The sequence below is a fragment of the Canis aureus genome, chromosome 5 (genome assembly GCF_053574225.1).
Source record: "Canis aureus isolate CA01 chromosome 5, VMU_Caureus_v.1.0, whole genome shotgun sequence".
In the NCBI taxonomy this organism is placed as follows: Eukaryota; Metazoa; Chordata; class Mammalia; order Carnivora; family Canidae; genus Canis; species Canis aureus.
In genome coordinates, this window is record NC_135615.1 from 11,059,906 (window position 1) to 11,086,636 (window position 26,731).

The 26,731-nt window shown below is 38.7% G+C and overlaps 1 pseudogene; it reads right to left on the bottom strand.

Annotated features, from left to right (window-relative positions):
• Positions 1 to 17,742: 17,742 nt before the first annotated feature.
• LOC144313320 (large ribosomal subunit protein eL21 pseudogene) lies at positions 17,743 to 18,317 on the bottom strand (annotated as a pseudogene).
• Positions 18,318 to 26,731: the final 8,414 nt, after the last annotated feature.

A 26,731-nucleotide genomic window follows, 5' to 3' on the forward strand; every position in this document is an offset into this window, starting at 1 on the left:
TGTTGGAGAGATTTGGCCCTGTTTCTTCATAATTGTTCCTATCATTTGAGAGGCATCACTATTTTACTGAGGTAAAAGTCTTTCCTTGAAAAGAAAGCATTAGTAGAGCCAGAAATGGAATTTGGGAGTCCAGATCAACAAGGATGGGGTGGGGTGGGGGTGTTTGTTCTTTTTATGTTGAAAAATAGGAGTGGAACAAGAGAGAAAAAAAAAACTTATAAAGCAAACTTATAAAGTAAATTTGCAGGAGAACAGAGGATTGGAGAGCTGAGTGATGTCAGGCAAATTTGTATGTACTCTGAAGGCCACTGGGGTGTGTTAGAAATATCATGTTAATCAGAAACAGAGGGAGGACAAAGAGAAGACCAAAATAATTTTAAGTCTACGATATCTTTTTTTTTAGATCTAGAAAGTGACAGATTTCTCCTGAACAGTTGGTAGCACTGAAAACCTTTGATTAATCCATCTTCTTTTTCTTCTAGAGTACTAGTTGAAAAAGTATTTCTAAGTAATTGTTACATGCTGCTCACTCAGCTTATTAGGGGAGCGTTGTGTAGGGTAAGGGACGATGCTTACCTAGCCTACTCCTCCAAGGCACCAGAATCTAGGCCATCATTGTCAGGGTTTTTCCCTGATTATGGCTGTAACAGTCCCTGGAGAGTTCATTAGTTTGGAATTTTATAGTTAATAAAGGCATTAATTAAGAACACAAAAACCCACATGTGGAAGGAGACCTAGCTCCTACTTACTCGTCACTAAATGTAAGCATCATTTTATATATAACAACGACAAATACCTTACAGTGTGGTTCTGCTATTAATTTATAATCCTTCGCTGCTGGGGACTTGGTGAAACCTTTAGCTGTGTGCCTAAGAGAAGGGTTTCTGCTGTGTGCCTATTCTCCTCTTTTGTTAGCCAGGTTCTGTGTTTTGTCTGCTGACCTTTTCAGAATATCCCATGCCACTCTTATCCTGTACCAGTTTGCACTAGAATGGTTGCTTCAATCTATCAGGGGCCTTTTCTTTTTCTACTACTAATTGAACTCTCATACTGCAAAAATGCTCAGTTTAGAGCTCAAATAACATAGCCCTTATTAGCTGAGCAAAAGGCATTAGGCATGCATCACTGTTGCATTGTCTGTTGTCTAGGCTTGGAAGGGCCTTTCTCAGTAACTTTTTACTTTTAGAAATAATGCTAGAGCTCTAAGTTCTAGGCAGATGTGTTCTCTCACCTCTTGATATTGTTTTCCGGTTGTTCATGTTCTCATGAGCTCTGACCCACCCTACAAAATGCCTTCCTAGTTCAGCCTGTATTGTAATCAAATCATTTATTATGTTGCTGATGTGCCTGGCATGTGTCTCTTATACAAATGTGCCAGGAGGGCAAAGGCAAGTCTCTCCTGTTCATTCTTGTATCTGCAGCATCTAGACCAGCATCTAGCCCACAGAGGGCATTTGATCAATAGTTATTGAATGAGTCTCTTCCACACTGGGGCATAGGGAGAAGGGTATGTACTTGCTTATTTTGGTGGGAAGAGAAACTTCTGACCTGAGTTAGACCTGAAACCATTTCCCATTAGGGAAGCTCTGCGCTATGATAAATTGGATGCTATGATAAATCGATGTGGCTTTAACTACAGTCACTTAAGAGTTTTCCTGTTTAATCATTTCATGCCCATTATCTTTATAGTCTTTACTATAATTATTCAAGGGAGAGGGACATTTAACCAGACCTGTGAAAGAAAGGATATGGAAAATTATCCGGCTAATTCAGTACAAAAATCATGTGTTTAAATATAAGGCATTGAATGTAATGTTTCCATTTTTTACAATAGAAGCTTTGTTTTCATCAACTTGAATATATAAAGTTTTAGGAATATAGAGGAAATAGCCCAATGTCTACTCATAATATTTAATTATTAATTTAATTACATATTTCAAATGTAATATTTAAAGTGTTAAAAAAGAGACAACAGGCCCCAAATGGAGTCACTTGTGCTAAGCTCCATGTTGGCAAACCAAGACTTCACACCTAATTCCAATTTCAAACTTTCCTAAGAATGTAACCTTCAATTAGTCAATCTGGAATTACCTGGTCAGTATCTAATGAGGTAATATGCCCAATAGAATCTTTTTGTCCCTGATAGGTGATCTTGCCTGAAATAATCTGCTTTTTCCTCATCCTCTGCTCCTTCCCCTTTCCTGCCTATGAAAGCCATCCATTTTTGTACAGCTTCTCAGAGCTCCTTTCTGTTTGCTGCCCCATTCATGATCAAAGAATAAAGCCAATTAGATCTTCAATTTATTCAATTGAATTTCATTTGTTTTGTTTTTGTTTTTTTGAGAAAGAGGGAGATAGTGAGAGAGAGCATGAACAAGGGTGAGAGAGAATGGCAGACTCCCCGCTAAGCAGGGAAATCAATGTGGGGCTCTATCCCAGGGCACTGGGTTTAAGACCTGAGCTGAAGACAGATGCTTAACCAACTGAGCCATCCAGGTGCCCCTGAGTTTCATTTTTTAATGGATTTGGTGGCAACAGCAGGCTCTGAAGTGAAATTCTGATAGCTTCAGGAACAGGAAACATAGATATAGTTCCTGTTAACTCTTTTGAGTTCTCTGTCTTGCTCACCATATCTGAGGACTGTGGCTAAGTTCTTGGTTCTGAGCTCTGCTCTCTTTACCTCAAGCTCTGATCTAATTGGCTTTCTAGCCAGTTCTCCATTTGATTGGAGTCCCAACTTCCTGTTAAGAATTGCTGGTGGCAGCTCAAGTTCCTCATTTTTTTGGAAACAGTCCTCAATCCCTCTTCTGCTGGTTCAATCCTTTCCCCAATTCCCAGGTCCATGGGGGGAATCATCACTGGTACCTGTGGGCCCTTGAAAGCCAGTCTTCAGTAACATGTCTCTGGTTACTGCTGGTGTGTTAATGTGCACATGCTTGTTTGTTCTGTTTTGTGTAGGTAAGGTTATTGTTCATGGGAATCTCAGAAGTAAGAATAAATGAGATCTCTGTACTCCAAAAAGTTGAACATGCTGCCTTCTGGCACACCTGCTTATTTTTTTGTTTAAGAACTATAGTCCGAGAAGCTATAAATATCTACAAAAAATGGTAAAAATCTCACTGAAAACAACTGAGAATTACAATGGCCATTATGACAAATGTTCCAATTAGATACGATCATTTAAGAAGTGTACTTGAAAGCAAGGGCTCCCAAATCAAACAAATAGAATGGGATACCTATTTCAATTGTCATGCAGAAGCCTCCACAAATCTTCAAAATTCTAAAATAGCTTATTGAAAGATTTGTTGTAAAAGGTAATGAAAAATTAAAGACACAAGAGGTGCCTAAAACAAAGGGCTGTAAAACTAATGTAACTCTCATTGTTCCCTCCTATCCTTCTTTTTGTGAATACTCATTTTAGTAATCCTCTGTCTAAATTGTCTTCCATTCTGAAGAGACTGTATGACTGTTACCACAAGTCTGCTAAGTTAGTGGCCCTACAGACACTCTCATATCTTGAAAAGGGGCTCTCATAGGGCCCTTCCCTGAGGTTGGGTTCCCAGGGTCCTCTGGGTAACACTACCAGTAATTCCCTTTCATAGCAAAGGGAAACTAAAATGAAAATTAATGAAAAACTTTGATAAATTCTGGTAGATACTGGAGCTACCCTCTATACTTTAGATCACCTAGAGCCTACAAATAGGATACTGGAAAAACCAGCAGATTTGATGAAGGATGAGAATTCTTACTGTTGGGCTGGCTGAGAGACAGGGGCACCCAAAATGGCAGACGTCTCAACTTGGGGCAAAATGGCTGATCTTCCCGCCAAAGCAGCCATGACCACCACGTCATCTCCAGTAAATCGAAGCCTAAATGGGAAACCGAAACGTTCCATCCAGGACTTTCCAGCCAGGGACTCCCCCCATCGTCTGTACTATCCCCACCCCCAGCCAATCACCTAGGGACACGGTGTTCCCTTGCCTAATTTGGCAAGGGACCCACCTGGATCCAGACCCAGAACCAAGAAGGCTTAAAAACCCCCACACTCCCCAACCCCGGTGCGACTTCCCTGACTTGGGCCACCTCTCTGAGTCACGGAACCTTGCCCGGGAGCGCTCCCCATTAAAAGCACTCTCGAACCCATTGCCTGGCTCTGCTGTTTTTTTTTTTTTTTTTTTTTTTATTTCTCCGCCATCCATTTTGGAAAAAACCTAACACTTACCAGACACAGCTCTCTCAGATCTGTCTTAGTACCTGGTAAAGAGAGGAAAATAAAATAGCATTTGAACCCTCTTTGAGGACTCCTTTTGGGTCCATAAGGTAGTTTAAATATTTACTGCCAGAAATACTGATTGTCTCAGATGAAACCTGGCAAGATTTTTGAAAGGATTTAATGACTCTATGGTTAGAAATTCAACCAAATTGGAAGCTGATATTCAGAGCCTGATTGGCATTTTTTTAGGCCTTTCCCCCTAATTTGAACTTACCCAGAGGAAAAGAAAAACATCCCAACATGGGTGGATGGGTGTGTTAGTCCTCTTATATTGTTTAGGCTACCTCAAGTCTTTGAGGATTTAGAAGCATCTATCCTTACCTTACAAATCTTTGTAAGAGCTGAAATGCAGCTTTTAAAACAATTCAAAGTCCACTTATCCTTCCTAAGAATTAACTTCACCTATTTGTCTCAAATATCTATTTGTAGGTATTGTAAAAATTCTGGCCTTAGGGAACAAAAGTCCTTCTTGGAGAAACTTGCATTCTTTCCTTGTACCTTTGAGATGTAAATATTCTATTTGGTCTACAAACTACAGAGAGGTAATACTTGTCAGAAGAAAAACAAAAGGGGAAAACAGTTTTTGGAACTCGGGCAAATGAGAAATCTGAAGTGTCTTCACAAATATTAATAAAAATCTTTGTCTATTTTAGCCAATAAACTTCACTTATTTCAAATGTTATCTTATAAGCTAGTGAGTTTTTACATTTTTATACCCATCTCATAGCAATAATTTCAGAATGAAAGCTGTAAGATCCATGTTTGCATCTGTCTGTTTATATGTGTCTGCTTATCTATCAATTATCTATCTATCTATCTATCTATCTATCTATCTATCTATCTATAATTATCATTTATTATAGATGTGTGGTATTTTCTACTTCCAGATAGTATTACTGAAATTAATTCATAAAAGAGCTCTATTTAATTGGCTTATAGAAAATTAAGCACTTATACATGTTAAGGATTCCTAAGATTCTGAGAAATATAACAAAAACTTACCCAAATGCTTTTTGGGTTCATATGATCTGAGATAATCTCTAGTAAATATATTAGTTTCAGTTTGTTGGCTTAGTTGAAATAGACATGTCTTTAGAATAATCAACATTAAAAATGTAGACATCCAACTTTTATTCTACTTGGGTTTACTAATCAAACAAACTTATGTAATCTCTGTTATAAAAACCTTTTAGTGAAGAAAGTAATTTGCTATGAATTTTTATAAGTAATTTTGTAAAATTTTATAAAAATTTTTATAAGTAAACTAAACATAATTGTTAAGAATGAGTGAATCAAATAGATGTAAGTGGGATAAAAGTTCTTTAAGTGAATTTTTAAAATAGTTTCTTCAAATATTTTTGATAACCTGAAAACTTAAAGTTTTGCTAAATTAAATTAAATGATGGTCATTAAATATATAGATAATTTCTAATAAGATAAAATACTGAAACATTAATTACTGAATATAGATTTATCTACTTTTGGCTTCTTTATACAGAGAAACTAAAGATGTTTGGGTATATTAGTACAACCTGTTCTGTGCCACACATTAAAAAAATGAAAAATTTACTATGAGAGAGCATATGTATCTAGATATTATAAAATATGTTTATAAATTTGCCAAGCTACAGAATGCTAATGTAAAAGACAGTTTATAATTGTTTACTTCTCACTTTTCACTGGGCATTAGAGCTTTCTAAAGGTTATAAATTCTAGTATATGTAATTAAAACTTCTAAAAATAATAAGGGAAATATCTCTGTATGCAAAGAAAGTAGGACGTGTTTTTGTTAAAAGAAGGTATGAGAAAAACGAATGCATTTCTGTTGAGGGAAAACAGAGTAATTTTGTCCTAAAGTGAGGCTGGTTATTTCAGAAGAGAAAAGAGGAAACACATAGGACAGAATCTGAATGTAAAAAAGAATGTTGCAGGTTTGTGGAAAAGGATCTGTGGGAAGAAATTCTGATGTGTAGTCAAGATAGGCAATATTAGAGTGAATTTAATTAAGTTAATTGGATTTTAATATCACAAGTAAACTGGTGCAAAATTGGAATTTGGTTTTCTCTATGTTAAAAGGGTACAGTTTTCTTGAACTATTGGTCTCTTGATAAGAGATTGTAAAAGTTTTTCCCTTTACATTTTAAGTAATCTACCTAGAAAGGAAGATTTTGTGTCCTGCCAAAATAATTTCCTGTGTCTTTATTGGGTCACTGATTACTTAAGAAAACTGAGTCTTCTGTGAGAAGCAGAAAATTATAATACTTTGTAGTTCAAAATAAAGTAATATGGAAAGACTTCATAAGGACTCAAATACATAATTTTTTCATCTTTTTGAGGGTTAATTCTGTAAACACCTAGGCTGGCATTTGAATATATGAAGTATTTCCTACTGGGTATTTTGGAGCATTCCCTGTGATCTAGGCTCATCTCTCTATTGATTAATTCACTGGATCATTCTTCAGTTTTCAACCTCAACTTAAGCAATCATTAACTAGCAAATATTTAACATGTAATATTTAGTGAGTGATTAAAAAAAAAGTACTTTGTAAACTGACCTGCTAAAGATGAATTTGAAATTTGAGAATATTTGCATTTTCTAATCATTGTCTCCCTGACTCAATCCCTGTTCCTCAACCCCCCTCCCTGCACCCCTCCTCTGTCCCTCTCTAGCACAGATTCACAAATGATTTAATCAATGAAATATAGAAGTTAGCCCTTGAATCTTGCTTCTGAGCTAAGTCTCCCTATTTTGTTGATTCCAACACCTACTATCCCTGCCCTCCCATTTTAAATATCTCTGAAATCAGGATACATCTTACAATTGATGGTATTCAGGTTGTAGTTGTGATGTGGTTGCAGGAATCTGGTCATAGCTATTCATATTGCTGTCACTTTAATTGAGTTATATGCATTTAATTGCCATTTACAATGTCTTCAAAATAATCTCAGTATGATTTGGCATTGAAACAAAAAGTTATTGTAATTGCCAAAATGCATGGAAAGAACATTGTGATATAGAATGAAAATCTATGACTTCTTTCAAATAAGTCTGAAAGACCTTTTTCCATATGTAAACAATAATTCTAAGTGATAAGAGCTTTGTGTCAGGGTTTAACTGGTATCATTTTCTCTCTTTTAGTGGTACACAGTGGGATATCTGTAGATTAATGGCATCTTAGCTGTAATGAAATATGGTAGTATTTGCTTCAGATTGAAAATTTGAATCTCATGTCCTTTTCTTGGTAAATTTCTTGTTCTGATGTGCTTAATGTATTCCTAGCTTCCAAGAGCACATTTAAAGGAAATTGTCTGCAATCTGTTTACTACGAACTTTGTTCAAGTTCAAACTGCAGATTTTCAATCACACTCTACTTCAAAGCATTACAAAGGGGGACTGAAAAATCTGGTGAACATGTTGCAATGACAGGAAGTATTAAAACCTATAAAGGTGCAAGAGGACTTGAGATTATAGGACCATCATAGCTAAATAAAGTACGATTGCACAGCATTTTCTCTAAAAAAAAAAAAACCTCCATGGCTTCATAAGGAACTGTTTAAAGCTTTCTGAGTAAGATTGGGTCCATTCAGTTAATCATCAGACACACATTTTTTTTGTGAAACTACTATATGTGGGACACAGTATTTATTCATACCTAATATTTAGTGAGCCTACTACGTGCTAGACATTGCACCGGGTTCTGAGAATAATGAAAGAGAGGGCACAGCCCCCTCGGAGCTTCTATTGAGGAAGGCAGGTCAATGTTAGCAGGGGACGTTTCTGAGTTTTGTAGACATGTCACTCTGATGAGCCTGAAAGCCTTGTCTGACACTGCCCTGCGGGGTGGACTGTGAATGAGGAGAATCAGTCAAGGTTCTGGCAGGAAACAGATGGCGCACTCAGAGTGAGGACTTTGCAGATAGTTTGTCAGAAGGACTATTTACAAAGGTGTGAGCAGGGTATAGGAAAACCACAGGATAATTTTGTCCTCGAGGAGCTAGTAATAGTCACGGCGAGGGGAGAGGTGGGAGAGAATAGAGGGTGAGGGACTGGAACCCCCACTCTCAAATCTAAGGGGACCCTAAAGCCTCAGCAGGAACAGTCAGAGACAAAGTACAGATACCAAGGAAAGAAAGTTTTTCAAATGTTTAGAGGCACTTTGATGTGATTAAAAAAGAAGTCTCTGGATCCAAATAGACCAGGGTTTCAGTTATAGTTCTCGACTTACTAATTGGTCTTCTGAGACTGTTAACTTTCCCCAGGATCCACTTCCTCTTCTTCCTTTCAGTAAAAGCATTTTCTGGAGGTGTTACTGGTGGTATAGTTTTTCAGCTACAGGCTACAGCTAGCTTTGGACATGTGACTAAATTCAGATTCGTGGGATGTGGGCAGATCTGTTATGTACAACTTCTGACTTATCTTCTTAGTGACACTTGACTCTAACTCTCTCTCATCCTTTCCATTGGCTGGGTAGTGGCAGTAATTGGAGCCCATTTGGAAGCTACATGGTGAGGAAAACAGACCCACCTCTCATCTCCAGATTGTTGTGTGACAGAGAAACAAATTTCCATCTTTTCAAAACCAGTGTATATTTAGGTCTTTCTGTTTTAGCAGCTTAACCAGTCCCTTAGCTAATACATTATGTGGCCTTGGATAAATTACATAATTTTGCTAAGACTTGGTTTCTTTTTTTAAAATTTATTTTTATTTATTTAAAGGTTTCATTTATTTGAGAGAGAGAGAGAGAGAGAAAGAGTGCATGCGCACAAGCAAGGGGGAAGGGCTCTCTGCTGAGCAGAGAGCTGGATGGGGCTCAATCCCAGAACCTCAGGATCATGGCCTGAGCTGAAGGCAGATGCTTAAGCGATTGAGCCATCCAGACACCCCTAAGCCTTGGTTTCTTTATAGTAAAAATGATTTTCTTTTCATAGCATTTCTGTGAGGACAAAATGAGCTAATATATATAAAGTAATTAGCATGGGATTTGGCACATTCACTGAACCAGGCGAAATTGAGGACTGGGTGTTGCATGAAATGAGGCAACCAGTGAGAAACCTGCCATGGGGTGTGTGAAATAATAAGAAATATTATTTTATTATTTTAATTATATTAAATATTATCTCTGCCACTGGTTCCTGCTCATATTTGGTCTTCGGCTCCAGTTCCTGACACAGAACTCCTACGTTTGTAATCTCCTGAGTGTCTGACACAGAGCTCCTAAATCCTTTGGAATTTCCTGGATCATAGGAGCATCTTTTGTTCTAATGAGGTGACTCTTGGTGCACTTCTGGATTGATGTCACTCACCAGAAAGACTAAGTTATGATTAGAAAATTGAAACTTCTTGAGAAGGGAGGTGGAGCTGGAAATTGCATCTGGGTGGGTGAACACATCTACGTGCTAGGAGGGTAGCCCACTTCAACTCCAGAAGTACAGAAGCTCCCATGCGTGAGACTCTTCTGGATCTCACTACATGTACCTCTTCATCTGGTTGTTCCTCTGTATCCTTTATCATATCCTTTGTTATATAATAAACCAATAATTATAAGTAAGTATTTCCCTGGGTTCTGTGAGACATCCTGGCGAATCATTGAACCTGAGGAGGGAGTCATGGGAACCCTGATTTATAACTGGTTGGTCAGAGTGTTGGTAACAGCATGGTACTTAAGACTGGCATCTGAAATGAGGGCAGTTTTGTGGGAATCTTAATTTGTCGGATCTGATGCTAACTCCTAGTAGAGTGTCAGAACTGAATTAAGTTGTAGGACACCTAGCCAGTGTCAGAGAATTGGTTGATGTGGGAAAAAACCCACACATCTGGCACCAGAAATATTGTAAATGTGAGAATAGAGGAAAATTTAATGTATTTTCCCCAGATAGGGTGACTTAAGAACAAGAATGAATAAAAGGTGAGCTAAGCTGTTTGCTCTGAGTGTTGTGATCCTTGTTTATGACTCACAAAACTTTAGCAACGGTTTGCTTATTTTACCAGTCGTTGATTCAGAGGGAATCTCAGTATAAGGGGTTGTGGCTCACATTATGTTGTTTTCAGAGCAGAGATAAAGAAACAGCCAAATACAGAGGTAGGAAATTGAAACTAGAAATGGCCAGAAGAATATAAGATGTACTGGGAATTTGAAGGAATCTTGAGGGATGGATATAGGGGTGCTTTGGTCCTCCGTGGGGATTTCATCTGATTTACATGGATCCCAACATGCTGGATAATTCTAGCTGACATCCTGGTGACACAAAAAACCACTATCCTTGCTTAATCTTCTCGGGCTTATATGCACAAGTAACTCTGTGTTAAATTTCTGAAAGTGGGGGTCAAAGGGTATTTGATTTTAATGTTTTTTTTAAAGATTTTATTTATTTATTTGACAGAGAGAGTGTGAGCATAAGTAGGGGGAGCGGCTGACAGAGGGAAAGGGAGAGGGAGAAGTAGGCTCCCCGCAGAGCAGAGAACCTGATATGGGGCTCCATCCCAGGACCCCAAGATCATGACCTGAGCCCAAGGCAGACACTCAACTGACTGAGCCACCTAGGCACCCCAATTTTAATGTTTTTGGTTGCTGTTGGTTTGGTTGATTTTAAGTTAGTTGACAGAATCTGATAGCTTTGCCTGTATACCTACTACATTTTCTGCTTTTCCACAGTCTTTCAGGGTTCTGCCTTTTGTCTACCTTGGAAACTTCTGGCTGCCAGGGGCTCACTCTGAAGGGCCATAGTCCCAACTGGACAAGCAAATTTCAATCATGCAAGTCCTGGGGTGTTGCTGGACCAGCCTGTGAGTGTGTGGAACACCTGAGTTGGGGGCAGAAGATATAAATAATCACATGCTTTGGATACTGGGTTTGGAAAACTTCAGGGGCACAATTAGCTAAATGGCTGTGGTTTCATGACATAGCCATGGAGTGCTATCACTGGTGCATCACATACGTGTTGTTAGAGTGGTGTGAAATGATGATGTGCTAGGTAGGTAGGTGTCAATAGTAATTTCAGGGATTATCAGAGATTATGGCTGGCACTTGGATTTAATGGGAAAAATATATTATCTTCTGTTGAATGCTCATTGTAATCAATCTTTATGGGATTATTCTCAATGGCAATCCCAACGTTTCTCTGTTTGCCTCAAATAGAGGCAAATTTTGTCTTGAAGCTTTTGACCTTGTGGGACCACTGTTGTGGATTTCTAACAGGCACTATAAAATCTGTTTTCATCTTGAGATCATGGTTAACCAATCACCTTGCTAGGGTGACTTAAAACTGGCTTGCTCATTCTTCAGCCACCTTACCTTATCTGCCTATATCTCTCAGCGCTTGCTCATTCCTCCTTGCACTTGTACCCCAACACTCCCCATCCCTCACCCTCCTCAACATGTTCCTTGCTTTATAAGTCTTTCCTAAGACTTGGAAAGCTGTCACTTGGCTGAATTCCTGGTCTCATCTTCACCCAGACATCTTTATCTTATTAACAACCAGACGGTGGTGGGACCTGCTGTTTTCTGGAGGCTCTCTCAGGTCAGGTTTCTGAGAAACAGACAGAGATTTGTATGCAGAGGTTCTATGAGCAGTACTCTTGGTATGGAGAGCTCGGAGAAGTGAAAGAAGCAAGTTGAGCAGAGAGGGCATTTGAGCTACAATGCAGTAACAACAAAGGCCTCAGCCAATCCCAAGAGACTTCAGAAGCTGGGATGGACTTTTGGAGTTGTCCCAAAGTGAGACATGTGGGGGCTGCAACTCTGTACACTGACCAGTCATTGCACGTGTCCTTCCTCTGGGAAGGGAACACAGATTTAGCTTTTAGAAGCCAACACTCCCAGCAGCTGGAGGAGTTATGCTTGTGCTCTTCTGCCCTCCCATGCCCACCCCCCCGCCACCAGAGGGGACCTGGATGAGCACCACAATGGGCTCTGTTGGGCTAGGGCTTTGCTCTCATGGCTTCCTGGAGCTGAATCTGATGCAACCCGGTCAGAGAAACCCTCCTCTCTTTTGAGGTCTATCCGTCACATCCTCTATTCTAAGAAATTCTCTCTTCTGATCATAACATCTTGGATTTCAAGTTTTTATTTATTAAATTTTTTGGGAATTATATTATATGTGAACCCTGGTCTAGGCTTGAAGAGGGCTAGAAAGGTGAATTACATTATGTGGTTTTCCTCAAAGGGATTCTTAAGTTGAGGAAGGGAATGGAATGGGGGATGATGGAGAAGGTCACAGAAAGTGAGGCTAGAGGGAAGGGCTTTGTGCAGGCAAACTGGATGAATCTTCAGCTTTGAGGACTACATTCTAATATTGTCTCTCTAAATTTTCCCTGGTAGTGTGAGGTGACAAGCCAACCCTCCCAGATGTGGGTTTGGAGGGCAGATTTGGAAGAGGGCAATCTTCTCTTTAACTTAAAAGACCAGGCATAAGAAAGGACTAGAAGGGAGATTAAAATGAATGTCTTTGATAGATGTCTATATATATATATATTTTTAAAGATTTTATTTTATTTATTTTTAAGATTTATTTATTTATTTATGAGAGAGAGAGAGAGAGAGAGAGAGACAGAGACATAGGAGGAGGGAGAAGCAGGCTCCATGCTGGGAGCTGGACCTGGGACTCGATCCCGGGTCTCCAAGATCGCACCCTGGGCCAAAGGCAGGTGCTAAACCGCTGAGCCACCCAGGGATTCCAATAGATGTCTATATTATTGAAAAACTGGAATATGCAAAAAGGAAAAAGGAAAAAAACCCTGTGATATCCTATCTAGAGAAAGCCATCGTTAATCTTCTACTGCATTTTCCCCCTCTGTACCCTTCTCCTCTTTTGAAGATGTAGGAGAGATTATGTTTTTTCTATAATTTTGCATCCTATATTTTCTACTTATTACAGTGGTTGAGTTCAGGCTCTAGAGTCATACTGCCTGGGTTCAAATGCCAGCCTCCTTCTTAGTATCTGTGTGACTTTGGTCAAGTTAGTAACCTTTCTACTCTTTCTTTATTTTTCTTTCTTGCTTTCTTGCTCTTTCTTTCTTTCTTTCTTTCTTTCTTTCTTTCTTTCAAGATTTCTTTATTTAGTTTAGAGAGGGAGAGATCATGAATGGGAGGAACAGAGGGAGAGAAAGAGAATCTCATGCAGACCCTCAGACACTCAGTGTGGAGCCAGTTGGGGGGCTAGATCCTATGCCGGTGAGACCACAGACCATTAGATCATAACCTGAGCTGAAGCCAAGAGTCAGATACCCAACTGACTGCACCACCCATGCACCCCAACTTTCTCATTTCTAAGAAGAAGACAATGAAAGGACTTTTCTAATAGGAAGATGGAATGAGCTAATATGTGTGAAGCTTTTAACACCATTCTTGGCTTTGAGAAAATGCTTCGTAAATGTTATTAATGATTATTTTCTCCATATTATCAAATCTTTCCATATATCATACATCTATGTAATAGTCTGCCCCATAGTTGAACTCTGGTTTACTTTGGTTGGACATCTAGACAGAATCCACTTGTTTATTAAAAAAATATTCTAGGGCAGCCCGGGTGGCTCAGCGGTTTAGCGCCACCTTCAGCCTAGGGCCTGGTCCTAGAGACTGACCCGGGATAGAGTCCCACGTGAGGCTCCCTGCATGGAGCCTGCTTCTCCCTCTGCCTGTGTCTCTGCCTCATTCTCTCTCTCTCTCTCTCTGTCTCTCATGAATAAATAAAATCTTTAAAAAAATGTTCTAAAGAACATTTTTGTACATAAACAATTTATACATTTTGTATTTCTATAAGCTAAAATCCCAGGAATAGAAGTATTAGGTCAAAAGGTAGCCTCTTGAATCTGCATGTATATATTTTTTTAAAATACATTTTCTGCATTTAAAGTTTTAATTGTGGTAAAGCCTATGACATTATTAATTAAATTATTTCATACATTTTTTAAACACTTAAGTATTTTAAAAAAATTTAAAAAAAATTTTTAAAATTTATTTATGATAGTCACAGAGAGAGAGAGAGAGAGAGAGAGAGGCAGAGACACAGGCAGAGGGAGAAGCAGACTCCATGCACCGGGAGCCCGACGTGGGACTCCATCCTGGGTCTCCAGGATCGCGCCCTGGGCCAAAGGCAGGTGCTAAACCGCTGCGCCACCCAGGGATCCCCAATACTTAAGTATTAAAATGTCTAACTTCAAATTTTAAGAAATAGTTCAACTCTTATAAGAAAGAGTTTAATTAATTTTCCAACTATAGAATCTACTCTATTCTCCTAATTTCTTTCTTTTTTTAAATTCAGAGTCACAACTCAAGACAGGATCCAGCCTGCTGCTCAGTCATGCTTTACCTGATACCATCAGTTTTATTTGGGCATATTACTTAGGAAAGCTCTGGAATCTTTGAATTTTGTTTCCTAAATTCAGATTTCTTTGATATTTTTTTCTCATTTTTTTGCATGGAATTTCTCAAAATTTATATATATATATATTCTACTACTGCATTTTCCCCCTCTGTACCCTTCTCCTCTTTTGAAGATGTAGGAGAGATTATGTTTTTTTTCTATAATTTTGCATCCTATATTTATTTCTATTTCTATATTTCTATATATATATATAAACTATATTATAATTTACTCACTTGTAAGTTAGTCAAATCTATACAGATGACTGGGTAAAGATAACTGGGATAAAAATATTTATATGGTCAATTGGCTTGCACTGCAGAATAGGATTTCCAGAGGAGAATGCCTGACAAATTTAAGTTTATCCATGCAAATACCTTCCCAACACTTCAAACTCCACTTACTTAAAACCAAGGAACACTGAAATGAGAGAATTTTATGGATTCTTCACAACTTCTATATTAATAATTATTTCACCTATGAATGCAGATCTTCCCTTTCCAATCTGTTTTATTTATTTCCTTGTTTTATTTCAACAACTAAGAACTTGAATAAAATGTTGAATAGAACTGGTGAGAGTGGACAAAACATTCAGCATTTTGCCGTTAAATATGATCTTAACTGAAAGTTCTTTTTATTTTTTATTTTTTTAGAGAGAGAGTTGTGGGGTGGGGGGTACAGAGGGAGAGGAAGAGAGAATTAAGATTAAGAAAATTAAGACAATTAAGCTGACTCCTGGCCCAGTGAGCAGCCTAATGCAGGGCTAGATCCCATGACCCTGAGATCATGACCTGTACCAAAATCAAGAGTCTGATGTTTAACTGACTGAGCCACCCAGACACCCCAACTGCAAGTTTTTTCATAGATATTCTTTGACCTATTTTCTTGTGCATTTTTTATAATACATTGTTGTTGAATTTTGTTAAATTCTTTTGCTGCGTCTGTTGAAATAACCATATGATTTTTCTCCTTTATTCTGTTACTGTGGGGAATTGCATCGATTGAATTTTATTTTATTTTTTAAAGATTTTCTTTTTACTTTTTTTAAGATGTATTTATTTGAGAGAGAGAGAGAGAGAGAGAGTGTGCACGAGCAGAAGGTCCAGATGGAGAGGGAGAGAGAATCTCAAGCAGACTCCCCACAGAGGCACTCCCCACTCCCCGCAGAGCACAGAGGCCCACGTGGGGCTTGATCTCATGAAAAGCGAGGAGTTGGTTGCCTAACTGATTCTACCACCCAGGCACCCCTGAGGTTTTATTTTTAAGTAATCTCTACCCCTAAATTGGAGCTTGAATTACAATCTTAAAATCAAGAATCCCATGCTGACTGAGCCAGCTAACTGAATTTTAAATACGGAAACAATCTTACTTTGTTGAGATAAACTTCACTTGGTTATGATATATCACTCTTTTAATATATTCCTTAATATTTAATATTCAATGTGCCAACCTTTGAAGATTTTTGTATCTATGGTCCCTATGTATCTATGAGGGATATTAATGTGTAGTTTCTTTACCTTACAATGTCTTTGCCTAGTTTTGATGTTAGTGTAATACTGGCCTCATAAAACGAGGCGGGATATAGTCCCTCCTTTTCTAGTTTCGGAAAGAGTTTGTATAAAAGTGGTAGTATTTCTTCTGTAAATGTTTGATAGAATTCACAAGTAAAGTCTTGGAATTTTCTCATGAGAAAATTTTTAATTACAAATTCAAGTGCTTTAATAGATGCAAAATTATTTGGATTATTTATTTTGTGTTTGTTTTGGTAATTTATGTCTCTCAGGAAAATTTTCCACTTTATCTAGTTGTCATATTCATTGGCATAAATCTTTTCTTTTTAAATATTTTTGTTTGTTTATTTGACAGAGAGGGAGAGAGAGAGAGAGAGCATAAGCAGGGGGAGGGGCAGAAGGAGGGAGAAGCAGGCTCCCTTCTGTGCAAAGACCCCAATGCAGGGCTCAACCCCAGGACCCTGGGATCATGACCTAAGCTGAAAGCAGATGCTTAACCACTGAGCCACCCAGGCACCCCGAAATAAATGTTTTCATAATATTCCCTTACTTTCCTTTTTATAGCTGTAGGATTCATAGTGTTGTTTACTCTTTTATTCCTGATATTGATAATTTGTGTTTTGTCTTCTTTTATCTGTGATCAGTCTACCTAGAGGTTTATCAATTTTATTTATCTTGTTCAGAACCCAAGTTTTTTTTTTTTTTTTAAATGGTTATTTTTTTTTTTTTAAAGATTTTATTTATTCATGATAGTCACAGAGAGAGAGAGGCAGAGACACAGGCAGAGGGAGAAGCAGGCTCCATGCACCGGGAGCCCGATGCGGGATTCGATCCCGGGTCTCCAGGATCACGCCCTGGGCCAAAGGCAGGCGCCAAACCGCTGCGCCACCCAGGGATCCCCAGAACCCAAGTTTTGATTTTATTTAGTTCTTTGCCTATATCTAGTTCACTGATTTCTGTTCTCATATTAATTTTTTCCTGTTATCACTTTTATGTGTTTTTCTTTTCCTAGCTTCTTAAGGTGGAAGCATAAATCACTGATTTTAAACTTCTTTTCTAATATAAACATTTAAACTTATAAATTTTCTAAACATTGCTCTAGTTTGTGTCTTGCAATGTGTTTTGTTTTTTTTTTGTTTTTGTTTTTGTAATTTCATTTTATTTTTAAAGATTTTATTTATTTATTCATGAAAGACACTGAGAGAGAGGCAGAGACACAGGCAGAGGGAGAAGCAGGTGTGGGCCAAAGGCAAGTGTTAAACCACTAAGCCACCCAGGGATCCCCTGTTTTTGTAATTTTAATACCATATTTTTGGTCTTATGATCCAAAGCAAATAAAAGCATATGGACATTATCCCTCCAAAACTGATGCTAACTTAACAGTTAATGTAAAACATCTATTGATATTTTAAGCAAGAGAATTTGCTTTTCATATTAACTTTTTAAAAATTTTAGTTTTTAAACTATTTAGAATTTTAAAAAATTCCAGTATAATTAACCTACAGTGTTATGTTAGTTTGAAGTTGCACAATTGCATTCCACAACTTTTGATATGCTGTGTTTTCAATGTCACTCTGTTTAAAATATTTAAAAATCTTTCTTTTAGTTTCTTTCTTTTTTTTTTTTTTACAATCCTGAGGTCTTTTATTTTCTTTACAGTTATCATGCCATGAATTCATAGGGAATGGGTTCCAGCAGTTCAGGCTCCTTTCCATTGGTTCTCACAAAGTGTGCTTCTCTGGGTGGGGCAGGCTGGTGCTTCAGTTGGACCCAAGTACCTTTCTCTTTGGCTTCCTTCTTTTTCTGATCATTTTCCTTCACACGCTTCAGGAAGCTATCTTGGCTCTTTGAGTGTTTAATATGCTCAATGTGGACATTAATTCTCTTGGCAAGAATCTTGCCCTTAACTTGTTTGTTTACTACAATGCCAATAGCATGCTGAGTAACATTGTAGACTCTTCCAGTTTTGCCATGGTAACATTTGTGGGGCATTCCTTTTTGAACAGTGCCCATTCCCTTGATGTCCACAATATCACCCTTCTTATAGATTCGCATGTATGTGGCCAAAGGAACAACTCCACGCTTTCTAAAAGGCCTAGAGAACATATAACGGGTACCTCTCCTCTTTCCCTTTATGTTGGTCATTTTGGCGAATTACTGGAAGATGGCGGTTCCGGCCGAAAGGATTTTAGTTTCTTTTTTTGAGCCACACATTATTGTATAGTATGTTTCTTAGTATTAAAATAATTGGATGTTACCCATGTTTCTTTTTGTTATCAATTTCTTTTTTTTTTTTTTAAGATTTATTTATTTATTCATGAGAGACACAGAGAGGGAGGCAGAGACACAGGCAGAGGGAGAAGCAGGCTCCATGCAGGGAGCCCGACGTGAGACTCGATCCCGGATCCTGGGATCACTCCCTGAGCCAAAGGCAGACACTCAACCGCTGAGCCACCCAGGTGTCCCTTGTTATCAATTTCTAGCTGAATTCCATTATAGTTGGTAAATGTACTTTTTATGGTTTCAATTATTCTGAATTTATTGATATGTATTTTATATCCTCACATATGATCATTACTGATGAATGTTCCATGTCACTTTAAAAAACCGTATTCTATAGTTGTTAATGTAGTTGTTGCAATTTTGATTGATTTTGTTAGTGAGGTTTTGTATATCCTTGCTGATTTTCTTTTCTTTTCTTTTTTTTTCCTTGCTGATCTTCTGATCCTTGTTCTATCAGTTACTGAATAAGGAGTGTTGAGATCTTGTATGGCAAATGTGGGTTTTTCTATCTCTTTGGTTCTGTCAGTTTTTGCTTCATGTATTTAAAAGCCCTATTTATAAACACATATACATGTAGAATCTCTTTGTCATTGTGATGAATTGACCTTTTGTCAATGTGAATTGTCTCTCTTTATTTCTGATAACCTAAAGCTGCTTTGGTTGGTATTAATATGGCCATTCCTCCTTTTTTTTGTGACTAGTGCTTGTAATTTCTTTTTCTGATTGTTTTATTTTTAACAAATCTATGTCATAATAGAAAGTGGGTTTCTTGTGGATTATGTATAGTAGGGCTTTGCTTTTTAGAAAAAATCTTGTCTGACAATCTCTGTCTTACAATTAGGGTGTGTGGTCCATTTATATTTAAAGTAACTATTGATATACTTAAGTTTGAATCTACTATCTTGCCATTTTTTTTTGTTCTATCTATTCTGTTATTATTTTTCCTCCCTCTCCTGCTTTCTCTGGCTTAATGGGATATTTTTTAAGCATTCTATCTTCTCTTCTCTATTGATTTATTGACAAAGTAGCTCATTTCCAAAGATGACCCCAGTGAACCATAACTCCCCTGTGGACTCATTTCATTAGGGATAGTCCTGTGACTCATTTTAGTTAGTGAAATGTGGTGGAATCAGTGCTCTGCCAGTTCTAGGCTCATGTCTTAAGAAGACCAGGAGTGACCTTCAGTTTTTGTGCCTTTGGGATCCCGAGCTACCATGTAAGAAATATGACACTGATTTGGAAAATCAGCATGCTGATTTAATTTTTATTTGTAAAAAAAAAAAAATAATAATAATAATTTTTATTTGTTTATGTCTTTCATTTTCCTCCTTCTAATACTACAGTGATTAAGAATGTAGGCTCTGGGTTCACATCAGTGGGATTCTAATCTTGGTCCACTCACTCTTCAATCACACATCTTGAGCAAGCTTCTTAACCCACCCCATACCTCAGTTTTCTTGTCTGTGCAATGGGTGTAGTAGTATAGCTTCTTAATTATTTTTTTGGTAAATAAATGAGATAATATATGTAAGGCAGTGTCCCTGCATATAATAGATTAATAGATGCTCAATAATTGTTAGCCATATTATTATTATTGCTACTAAATTTACAATATATAGGAAAGCAGAGATCTGCTTCCTACAGAAAGCCTATTTTATTTGGATTTTGAATAATATATTATTTATCCCATGTAAATGATACATTGGGTGTGCCTTAATTGTATGATCATGTCACTAAATGTCAAAGACGGAGGTTTTTTCAAAAGACAGGGCTACAGTGGACTATTCTTCAGAGGCAGGAACTTGCCTCACATCTCAGAGATATAGAAAAGTGCATGAAGGAATAGTGGGATCATAAAATGTCAGAAATGGGAAGTTCTTATTTTGCAGATGAGAAAATTGAGCTTGAGAAATCAGGTCAGTGACATTTGTACTCGTTGCTGAAGCATGTCATCCCCCCAACTCCACTATCAGCTGAAGAAGTTTGTTTCCTTCTCTGACAGAGAACCTTCCAAAGTCAGGTCAGAAATAGTTAAGTTATGGAACAATCAGCAAGTGGGAATTAATAGTGTGAATGTTCCACTGGAAAGTGTTAAAAAGGGGCTAGTTGGCCAGAAATAGAGAAAAAACTCCAGCTCCAACTGGGAGTTTAGATAAGATCTGTGCTGCTCCAGTGATCTCTGGCAAATAATTCATTTTTTTCACTTCCAATCCATTTTGGATTGATACTTGGTAAAATAGAGTGGAAATAAATTTTTAGAAAGATAAACTTAAAAAGCAAAGGCATACAGTAAGAGACAAGTCTAACTTTTTATTATTAATCCAACACATAAATCTAATTGGCCAAATTGCTACAAAAGTTGCTAAATGCTAATCTCAATTTCTTGACCCATTTTGCTGTGGATCTGTAACAAATAGGTTACAAATTGAGCCTTGATTTCAGTGATCTCTTACGGTTCCAATGTTCTATGTTTTTATTTGAAGTCCAATTAGCTGTGCCTTGAATTTACAGGGGAGCTCCTCACCCACACATCAATTAATTAAGCAAATATATTAATTAATTTTTAAAAAAGATTTGTTTATTCATGAGAGACACACACAGAGAGGCAGAGATATAGGCAGAGGTAGAAGAAGCTCCCTGAAGGGAGCCAGATATGGGACTCGGTCCCAGGACCTTGGGATCATGCCCTGAGACAAAGGCAGACCCTCAACCACTGAGCCACCCAGTCACTGCAAATGTATTAATTAAAATATGTTTACTTAAAATCTATTACATATGGACTAAACACATACTATATAAAAAATTGAATCAGTACCAGTCCCTTTTCTCAATAGCCTGCAATTTAGTGGAGGAGCTAACATCCATGTCTATGATAATGAAGAAAAAATGGTAGGTGCCCAGAGAGCGCTGTGCATACACTGCCAGGGACTCCAGAGCAAGGAGATAGGGCTGGTATCAGCGGAAGGGTCACGAGAGCATCGCCTTGAAGTCATAGAAGGCAACACGTGAAAAGATGGAAGGCTGGGCCTGCTGGGAGAAACGAGTAAGTCTTAAAACCTTGCTATAGTTCTTTTTCCTTCATGTTTAAAACATTTCTGTGAGGTTGAGAGATATCGGGAATCCCTATAGAGAGAGAAATTGAAGCACAAAGATACAGTTGTGGGAAAAAGCATAGATGGCCTTGAACAGGTTTTTAGGGACTGAATGTATCTTCCTAAAATTCACATACTGAAACCCTACCTCCTAGTGTGATGGTGTTAGGAGGTGGGGCCTTGAGAGTGGAGTATGAGGTCATGTGGGTAGAGCCTTCAGAAGGGGATTAGGGCCTTTTTTTTTTTTAATATCTTAGTTATTTATTCATGAGAGACACAGACAGAGGCAGAGGCATAGGCAGAGGGAGAAGCAGGCTCCCTACAGGGAGCCTGATGTGGGACTTCATCCCGGGATCCTGGGATCACACCCTGAGCTGAAGGCAGATGCCTAACCACTGAGCCAACCAGGTGCTGGTTAGGGATTTGATAAGAGTCATGAGGGAATTTGCTCTCTTTCTCACTTCCTGCCATGTGAAGATACAACAGAACATTGTCATTCTGCAAGCCAGACCAGAGGAGGTCTCTTCCCAGAACTCAATCATGCTGTCACCTTGATCTTGGACTTCTAGCCTTCAGAACTGGGAGAAATACATTTCTGTTGTTTCTAAGTTATTTGGTCTATGGTCCTTTGTTATGGCTGTCCAAACCAAGACACGGATCCTTTGGGCTACTTAAGTTTTAGTTTTTTCATCTATAAAATGGGTCTAATAACACCTACCTTATTGGGTTGTTCAGAGAACTGGAGATAATATATATACATTATATTATTTTATAAATGTAATTATAATTACATTACAAAGCACTGGTGTATTATCTGATATGCAGTAAGAGTGCAACAAAGTGTGACAATTATTATGTTGTTAAACAGCAGGCTCAGGACCATTTGGGGAGAAATGGGGTTGTGGGGAAGGTCTTCTTTGGGGAGGTAGAAATGGGTTCTTCCCAGCATTCCTTTCTCCATCTTTTTGGTAACTGTACCTCCCTTCCCCCTGGGGAGCTGTCACTCCCCTGCTTCATGCACATCTCACTGGTCTGCCTAAGCACTGGCCACAGAGATCATGGTGTGAGCCAGATCTGGTGAATCATAGCGCCCTATGCCCTTGACCACAGTGACTGGCTAAGGGATGGGCTCTGAGTTGCAATCCAAACCAATCAGAGTCTTTCATTGAGGTTTGTGTGGATGCGCTTTGGAGGAAAAAAATTACATTGTCTTTTCTTTTCTTTTCCTTTTTTTTTTTTTTTTTTTTAATATTTTATTTATTTATTTATGAGAGACAGAGAGAGGCAGAGACACAGGCAGAGGGAGAAGCAGGCTCCATGCAAGGAGCCCGATGTGGGCCTCCATCCCGGGTCTCCAGGATCACACCCCGGGCTGAAGGCGGCGCTAAACCACTGAGCCACCGGGGCTGCCCTACATTGTCTTTCTTTCGTGTTTTTTTTTTTTTCTTCTAAAGCTTACTTAGTTATTTTAGAGAGAGAGAGAGAGAGAGTTATTTTAGAGTGCAAGAGAGGGAGAATGAGTGGGAGAGGCAGAGGGAGAGGGAGAGAGAATCTCAAGCTGACTCCATGCTGAACAGAGAGCCCTACCTGGGATTCTATTCCAGGACCCTCAGATCATGATCTCAGCTGAAACCAAGAGTCAGAGGCTTAACCCACTGTGCCCCCCAGGCGCCCCTCTTTCGGTGTTTTTAAGCTAGGCTGATAAGAGCTGGGTCTCACAATTAGCAAAGCTTAAAGACAAGGGCAAACTTAACGGCTGCGGGGACGGGTCTGAAAAGATCATTAGGTCACTGAATCTATACCTCAACTTTCCAGTTATTTGAATGAATACATTCCAATTTTCTGTCACTTGAAATCCTGACTAATGCACAGACTAACTCAGGTTTCCAAACTCTAGCTCCGTGTGTTACTGTTTTTTTGTTTGTTTTTTCAATATGTTGTTCTTTAGGTCGGCTTTTCAGAGACATCCTCATGATTTCCTAATAAATTGAGATTATTTAGGGTAGATTCTGGTGTAAATTTGTTGAGCCAAGAGAATAAAAAACAAACATGTGCCCTGCCGTAAGAGAGCCTCACACCCAATCAGGTATGCAAAATACTAAAAATAACCAAGACATTTAAACAAATTAGGACAGATACCAACTGACTTGAAGTGCTCTGAGAGTCCAGAGAAGGGAGACCACGCCCATGATATTTGGGTGTATTCAGGGGGGAACCTTTGAGGAGGAGGCAAGGATTTGAGCCAGGTGTTGAAGGACAGTCCAGAAAAGTGTTGGAGAGAATTTTAAGAGAGCGTTGTATGAATGTAGAGCCATGCAGTGGGTGTAGACTTGTGTGTCTACAAAGTTATTTAGGCAAAGATCTCTACGATGAAGGATAATCCTTATACAGCAAGGATATTGAGGGTGGAGGCTTTCTGTTGCAGGGTAGTGGGAGCTAAGAGTGGAAAGGTAAAATGGCGCTTCGTGTATTTCTTGAAAATTCTGTTATGGAGGCTTCAGACTTATTCAAACACAGAGAGAATAGTATAGTGAGTCAGCTGCAGACATTAGCCAGCTGCAACAATAATCAGTATTTTAGCATTCTTGTTTTCTCTACCTACTTTACTCTTCATCGTCTTCCTCCCGCCCCCACCAGAATATTTTAAAGCAAATCCCAGACATCTCATCTTGCCCTTAAGTATTTCATTATGATCTTTAAGAAGTAAGGACTTATTTCCCTAGTGCAAGCACAAGAAGATTATCATACCTTAAGAGAATAGTAATAGTTTCTTAATATATTATCGTATTCTCCATCATGTTCACTTTTCTCCAATTGTCTCCTTTGTACAGATGGTTGGCTTGAATCGGTATCTAAAGAAGGTCCACTTGGTTGTACCTCCCAAGTCTCTCCTAAGCTATCTGTAATAAATCCCATTACTCCTTTTAAAAAGTATGGATTCGAGGAAGCTGGTCACGCATGCCATGGGATTGTTCACATTCTGTATTTGGCTGATTATGTCATCATTGTGGGGTTCATAATGCTCCTCTGCTCCCCGTGTTTCCTGGAAATTAGTGACAATGAGGTCTAGGGGCTTGATGAGATTTTGCTTCAGTTATTGTTATGACTGGGGGGTAGGGGGAGGGCAAGAACACTCTGTAGCTCGTGCTAAGTACTTCCTAACACAGCTCATTAAGAGACACATAATGGCTGGCTGTCCCTTTTCAGTGATGTTACCATTGATCAGCAAATTTTAGTAAAAAATACTGTTGTCTTTAAAAAAAAATTTTTTTTTTTTAATGTCTCTCTCTAGGATTCTGACCTGAGACTGTGGGGGCTGGGCTGGTGGACAAATCTAATTCACAGACCAGGCTGCTCTCAGAATCACCCTTCCTCTGGGACCGGGGAGGCATTGTTACTGGGCCAAGCTTATGCCTGACCTTTCCGAGCTTCCCTTGGGGGTAGAATTTCCCAGGAAGCTATTCAGGCAAATAAGGTTCCTGCTGGCCTGCCCACCAGTCTGTCAGACACTTCTGAATCTTTGAATGAAGTGAGGAAAGTCCAAAGAGATTTGTCAGGATGTGTGATATTAGATTTCTTTAGCAAGAATGCTTGTCACTTTGCCACTCTCCAGTGGAGAAATTCCCACTGATTGTGTCTAAAAATGCAAAATGAAATGAAGAATCAAGGCAATTTCACACAAAAATATTAAGCCATGGAAACTTACTGAGCAATACAGGAGGGCTTTTCTTTTCTGTTATGGTCTTGAATTATCCAACTTGCCCTTCCAGCTGGATAATTTGATTATGTAGTCTGCTCCCGTGGGCAATTTGGCTTTGCCCCCTAGATTATTCTGACCTCCCTCCCCTCTATATGTGAAGATAATTGTGTCAGCTTCAGACTTTTTAAACCTATAGAAGAATTTGGATTATGGTAGTCATTAAATAGAGGAAAATTGTTTTATCTACCTTGATGGAAAGGGTAATTTAGTTTTTAATTCCTTTGGCTCAGCTGCTAGTGAGAATTTGGCTTTAGAAATTAAGAAACTCTATATCTGTTTTGGTCTTTTATATGATTTTGAGATCCCTTGCAAAGCACAAGGTAAAAGGAAGCAAATGCATCTGCTCTGCCTTCATTTTTTTCCCCCCTCATAATATCTTGTGTTTTGGGACGTTTTGTGTCTGTGTGTGCCCTGGGGGCTTGTTCTGGGTCAGGTGATATGCTGGCCCTCTTCTGGCTTGTTTTCCACTCTCTGGAAGGCTTCCTTTTCTCCTAAGACATTTGTTTTGTTCTTAGGCAGTATTAAAATGTTTGGAGAATACAAAGTATTTCACCTGTTTTTTTTTTTTTTTTTTCCTGCATCTTTTTATAAAATGGGCTTCTCAAATTTATTTATTCCATCTGAGGTCTTCTTTCTTTTTCTCTGTCACTGAAAGCTGAGCCAGACAAACTCCCTGAGGGGACCTTTATCTTATACATCATTGTTTCCCCAATCCCGAGCACAGTGCCTGGCCCATGGCAGGTGTCCAGTGACTATTTACTGAATGAGTTAATGAGTGAAAATGAACTGTGGCCTTCTTTCCAACCCCAAATTCCCCAAATACGGCACCCTTGTTTATACTGGTTTTAGGAAACTCTGAATACTGGTTATAACCCTCTCCTTTGGCCTAGAGAGATTTAGAGATTTATTTTTCTTAGGTAAATGCTCAGCTAAATCAAATCACTAGGGATCCCTGGGTGGCGCAGCGGTTTGGCGCCTGCCTTTGGCCCAGGGCGTGATCCTGGAGACCTGGGATCGAATCCCGCATCGGGCTCCCGGTGCATGGAGCCTGCTTCTCCCTCTGCCTGTGTCTCTGCCTCTCTCTCTCTCTCTCTCTGTGACTATCATGAATAAATAAAATCTTAAAAAAAAAAATAACCATTTAAAAAAAAATAAATCAAATCACTAACTCCAATTTATAGACAATATTAGAATCAGAACACTTTGGCCAAGGGCTACGGCCATGAAAAACTTCTGATACTAAAGTCAAAGGCATTGGCATTGTATTCATTTCCTGCGGCTGCTATAAAGATTACCACAACTGGATGGCTTAAAACAACAGAAATTTATTCTCTCCCAGTTCTGGAGGCCAGGAGTCAGAAATCAGTGTCACTGGGTTGAAACCAAGTTGTTGGCCAGGACTTTGCTCCCTCCAGAGGCTGCGGGGAGAATCTGTTCCTTGCCTTTTCTG